The 6,136-nt window shown below is 37.7% G+C and overlaps 1 long non-coding RNA gene across 1 annotated transcript; it reads right to left on the bottom strand.

Annotated features, from left to right (window-relative positions):
* Positions 1-3,029: 3,029 nt before the first annotated feature.
* On the bottom strand, positions 3,030-4,613 carry LOC137466976 (uncharacterized). Its single transcript, XR_010995353.1, has 2 exons — positions 4,459-4,613; positions 3,030-3,337 (listed from the first exon to the last, which is right to left on the bottom strand). It is a non-coding gene; the product is annotated as an uncharacterized lncRNA (long non-coding RNA).
* Positions 4,614-6,136: the final 1,523 nt, after the last annotated feature.

The following is a 6,136-nucleotide window of genomic DNA, read 5'->3' as shown; positions in this document are numbered from 1 at the left end:
TCCATGAGAATGAGGTCGGAGGGTCCCACAGGTTTTCACTGCTGTGGCCTTTCTTGGCAAGGGGATTGTGTTTGTGGTGTCAGAGCAGGTACTTGCTGTTTTATCAGCACTGCCCCTTGTTAGCTTTCTGAGCTTCAGCAAAGGAAGGAATTGGTTTTCTTTGGCTCTACTGTATTTCCAGACACACAGGAGGGTTTTATTAGCTCTTAAAACCAAAATCTTGTTATCTTAGGTATTGTTCTTGAATAGGACAAGAAGCCAGCTCTAGTGAGGTTTTCTCTGCAATAAGAACTTCTGCACACACACTCCATCCTTCATAATTTGGATATCATGTGTCTTTCCATGACAGCAGCAAAATAGCGTCTTTTAGGAATGCTCTTGGGGCTCTTTTGTCTTCCTTTTCCAGACACGGATGCACTGTAGGGAATATATTTTATGAACTATCTTCCTCTTGGATTTGTTGAGGTCATTATTTCCCAGTATTTCTTGATACACTAGTACTGAGAGATTGCATAATTCATCGGGTTTGGTTCTAACGTAATTTAGAAGTCAACTGGATTTGGGTTTTGGACCTGTTCTGAATCTAGGTATGACTTCTACACAGCAACTTCAATGCAGCTCAGACAGGTAAGGAAGGTAAGTTGGTTTATTCAACATAGCAAAATTGTCTTCATGAAGATTACTTTGAAAGAATTTAAAGAGGTCATTCTTGGAAAGCCTTTAAGTGTTGGAAGATAAGATCCTACCAATGCCGTGTTTTGGGTGCTAGCAGTAGCAAAAAAGGGAGAAAGAGTTTTCTATTTTTAGAGTTGATCCTCCTACGCCATGTGAGCCAGCAGACTCTTAAAAGTATGATACAAGCAAAAGTCTGTTGTTACTCCTAACAATACTGTTTAGCCGGGTACATCTGCAGTGATTACCAAATGCTATAATTACTGATGAAATACATCTGCCTCGTCTTACAAAGATGTCAGTGGTGCTACCTGATCTCTCATGTTTTGAGTTCCATTCTTCTACCCTTCCAAACAGTTTTGCCTTTTCCCACCATATTTCCTCTTTTTTACTCATTCTTTACTCTTCCATTGAACTGGTACTTGAATGTTAAGCTTACTGTTAATAAGAAAAAGCTTTACACTGCTGCTTTTTGCTATAAAGTTTTTTTTAAGGAACAGTAGTAAAACAGATGAGGTTACTGAGACAGTATAAACCTAGAACCTAGCATCTCCTCTTATGTTGTAATTAGCTGAAACTTGCTTTATATGTAAAGAATTTAACTACTATGTAATAGTTTATGTAGGTCTTTCTCTAATGTCTTGAAGATGGAACAATACTGAACATGCTTTTTTATGTAAGGATTCAGTAGTCACTTGAAAACTACCCCAAAACTCGTTAAAAAAAAATTAGGTTGTTTGTTTGCTTATTTAAACAGATGGAGGGTAAAGAGCCAAAAGAAAAAAGCTAAATTTGAATGTGGCAGCATTACAAATGCCTTAGAAATAATTGATAGGCTATTAAAGATCATCCCGAGAGCCACAATCAGTAATTTACTGGAGGCATTGATTAAATGTGGAAATGTGTATAGATACACATTATACACAATATAGAGAATGTTTACAAAAAATGCCCTGCTCTATGAACAAACTATGTTGCAAGGGAAAGCAGCTGATGAAAATTAGCGTAAACACATAGCTGTACTAAACAATGAAGACTGAGAATAGAAAGGAAACTAAATGTACTTAAATCCCATGAAGTGAGCTTACTGTTACGTGTACACTCAATGAGAGAAGTGGGTACCTCATTTCCATTAAATTAGTTACCAGATTGAAATGACAGGTTGAATTTAACCTTTTTTTTTTGTTTGTTTGTTTTGTTTTGTTTTGTTTCATAAATTTGTCTCATCCCTTGATGTGTCCATCTATTTCTACTGTTGGAAGGTGTTGGCTCTGTACTATGGGCCTTTTGTTTCCAGGTCTGTCTCTTTCAGGACCTGGCAAGTTTTAGGACTTCAGAGTTTTAAGCTCCTTGGCAGTACTCTGTGGATTTTAAAGGCTCCAATATCCTGACTTTTTGAGAAGGCAGAAGTGTCTGACACCTAGAGGCAGACACGTTACATCAACTTGCTTTATTGTTTCCTGCTGCAACTACTTAATGACTCCCAGAATATAAAAATAAATACCCACTCTATAAAACTTACCATTTAAAGTGCTTAGTCTTCAAATGTATGTGCACACATTACATAAGTGAAGGGTTTGGGGAAATAAAAAGCTTTGTTTTTTTGTTTGTTTTTTTTTGTAAAATAGTTAGTTAAGGGTGGCAATGGAAAACTCAATAGGAATATAAACATAACATGGAGTATTAGAAGGAAGAAATCCTTCCTAGATTTAATGTTACAGATGGTGTGATAATATCTTTGTGGGCCCTTTAATACAGCTGTATACAACAGCAGAGGAGTTGAGATTTGAGATGTATTCTAGTATTGTTAGAGGAAACTAAAGGTACATAAAGATACTGCTAAGTCCTGTGAAATGTACAATTACTACTTTAAATCAGTTGTTAAATTATTCTCCAGTCATTGCCATAGACCAGTCAGAGTCAGAAGGTTCACAGTGTGGAACAGCAGATCAGTTCTTAATTGGTAAAACAACTAACTACCAAGCGTGCAAGTACAAAACGCAATCTCACTTCAAAAGTATTGAAGTTAATATGGAACAGCTGTACTCTGCTAGAGCTCTATAGTCAACAAAGGGGTCTTATAGGACTGCTTGAAAGCTGACGATTGTTTAAAACAGGATCAATTCTGACTGGAATCGCTACCATGTGAATGCTGAGCTACCAGCTTCTGCAACTCTTTCAAATTGTCTTCAGAAGAGCAGAGCTATCTGAGTGGCAGTCTGGACCTATGTCTTGCTTAGTCTATAAATATGCTTGGTAGACAGTTTGGAACACTTAAATTACCCATTTCATACCACTGTTTAGTATGTCAGCTTTCCAGAATATTTTCTCTGATCATTCATTGTTCCTCCAGAATGAAAAAGCAAATCTCACTTTATGCTTACATCTTTGGTTCATTACATATTCGGTTCTCCCCTTTTGTATTATGAATCAAGCCCATTAATCTGATGGGATCATCATGAATGGCTTCTGCTTTTGCTGTGTTTTCGGCAGCCAGCTGCTCACTATTGAGGTAAATGCTAACTTTGGAAGCCACCATGGGGTTAGATGATCTTTCTTCTTCATCATCCTCTAATGAAGGATCTTTCTTTCTCCTTGGTTTTCTGCATTTTCTCTTGACACTGTGATCAAGTGAGGCATAGCACATCTGATTGGCAGACTCCACCTGAAAGAAAATTCACTTTAATGTTCAGTAGTTATCCTTGCTTTAAATTCATATCTAAGTCTTCTACTATATCTATGCTTTAATCATAAGCCTGCCTGAAATTTGCCTAAACTAGCTGTAAAACAACTCATTAATAGTACAAATTATTAAACTGTGGCAGAATGGAAAACAGATTAAGCTAATGGTAAATGACTGATACGGCAATATGGAAAAATTCGTCAAGGTATCATTGGAAAGATTGTCTGGGAAAGAGGGAATCTCAGGTAATAAGTCCAGGTTCTTTGGGATGCAAGACATTATTTGATCTGGTTTTCTTCTCTTTTGTAGTTGGGATCCAGTTAACAGGCTTTGCTTGTGCAGAAAACCAAAGATGGATAATTATTGTCTGTATATATGATCTAATTTCTAGTGCAAATTGTGTGCTTTTCATGTCTTTCTCCTGTTTTTTGTGCTTTTCAAGCCAGACCATCAATGACTATCGACATTGGAATGTCTAGGTTTAAAAGGTTGTTCTTTATCTGCTGGAAGTACCCTGTGAGAGAGTCTGAAAATCCATCCTTATGAAATATGTGGCAATCAAATCAGGAAATAGATGCTAGGAATGCTTCAATTACAGGCAAATTTCATTTGAAGCTTTCATGCTTTTAGGCATACAAGTATCTCAACAAAGTACAAATCAATAGAAAACAATCTTTCCCTGGTTAAGGCATATAGATTTTGCACTGGACAGGAGAGAGGCAGTCAAACTCATGAGTATCATGTGATGCAGCTTGTGTTTTCACTTGGTTGATAACTAAACCAAGTAAAATTAATTCTTTACTTTAGCCATGGCCATGGATGTAAATTTAATTCCACATGATCTGTATGCCCGTGGCTGAGCTTTATTATACTGTATTGCATGGATCTGAACTGTGTATAATAATGCTTCCTTATTAATGACTCAGATTGAATGGAAGGTCAAGTTTGTACTGAGATATCTTGATGAGCTGAGATAGTAATGCATGGTAATTTTTGTGAGAGTGTGAAGATTTTTGTTATATACTCTTATAGGATAAATAAAGGAACTCTGAGACAGACCATGTTGCCCTAATTCAGAAATCTATAACTAAAATTAAAGATACCTGTAGCTGGTTAACTGGTCTTTGAGGCTGGGACTTCATCTGCTCGTAACAACATTCTTCTGTAATTTATCAAAGTAGAAAAATCTTTTTATTAAGACATGCTACCGAGTCTTAAATGATCAGACCAGCGGATTCTCTTTGTTAGAGAATGCACTCCCCCCAGTTTGCTTTGGTAGGACGTTTGTGTTTGAAATCACACATAGTCCTCTCCCTCTAATTATAGAGAGATAAATAGCTAAGAAATTCAGACACATACTGTGAAAATGAAAATAATTTTGTGTTCATATGAACTGATGTGTTGGCATGGAGAGTTTTCCATGCTTCAACCAGAGGGTGGCTGGGCACTGGAACAGGCTCCCCAGAAAAGCAGTCACAAGCACTAAGCCTAAGAGAGTTCAAGAAGTGTTTGGACAATGCTCTCAGGCACAGGGTGTGACTCTTGGGGATATTGCTGTGCAGGGCCAGGAGTTGGACTTCATTGTTGGACTACATAGATTGACCTGAAAATTGACATCTCCTGCTTAGGCCTGCGCTGATTTTTGCCTTACAGCAGCCATGTGACAGAAGAGTCAGTCATTAAAGGTAACTTAGTTATTCTAAAGGTGTTGCTGTATCACTGCTTAATTTTTATTTCCACCACCTCTGTAGTAGAATCACAGAAGTGTTTGCGTTGAAAGGGACATTAAAAATCACCTAGTTCCAAATCCCCTGCCATGGGCAGGGAACCTTCCACTAGACCAGTTTACTCAGAGCTTCATCCAGCCTGATCTTGAACACCCCAAGGACAGAGAGTCCACAACCTGTAAGAAAATTCAAGACACCTTGCTAGAAAGTTTTTACTGTGCTTGAAAACAACACTGTATTGAAACAATAACTTTTGAGTTCCTAAACCATCTGGCTCCAGTTTGAAATTAAGGCCTGAATTTTTTGTCACATTTGAAGCTGCATTGTTTACAGAAACTCATGTCCTGTGCAGAATACTGGAGATGCTGGGAGGGAGGACTGGATGGAGTCACAGAACACCCAAAAGCCATAAAGGAAAATAAGCAGGGGAAGAAACTTTAAAAGGGAAAGGAGGCAGCAAAGATCAGGCCTCATCAAAGGAATATCATGATGTGACAATCTCTGTCCCTAATGACATATTCTAAAGATGAGTCTAAATGTCAAAGTAGGGAAAAGAAGAAAAGGAAGAAGAGGCTGAGGCGATACAGGGGCACATTCATGTTCTGTACCTCAGACAATACCTGATAACAAGTGCACAACAAAACCAGGAATATATGGTACTTAATCTGAGGGTCTGTCTGAAATTTGGCTGTCCTTGCTGCCCTAATAGAACCAAAATCTTTTCCAACCATGCACTGAAGGTAAACCTCAAAGGAGGTCAGACACATTAGTCTGTCATCTCTTTATCATCTCCTGTGCAAAGGTACAAAAATCAATAGTCTTCTGAAATTTTCTAGCATTCAGAAAAGATCAGATTAACAATGTTACAAATAAAGAATCTGAAATAGTGATAATCTGCCCAGCAGTTTCTTCTGCACTGGTACTGCACCTGATTTCTCCAATACCAAGGGAACTAACCACTCAAGACGTCTTCTGTTTATTCACTGAGAATATTCAAAAGCTTAATAAAACAAAGATACTTTTCATTGTCCCTCTCTAGATTATTTTCATTAGC

Source organism: Anomalospiza imberbis, unplaced genomic scaffold (assembly GCF_031753505.1).
Source record: "Anomalospiza imberbis isolate Cuckoo-Finch-1a 21T00152 unplaced genomic scaffold, ASM3175350v1 scaffold_483, whole genome shotgun sequence".
NCBI classification, from domain to species: Eukaryota; Metazoa; Chordata; class Aves; order Passeriformes; family Viduidae; genus Anomalospiza; species Anomalospiza imberbis.
Note: the sequence above shows the minus strand (reverse complement) of the source record. Positions and strands in the feature narration are given on the sequence as shown.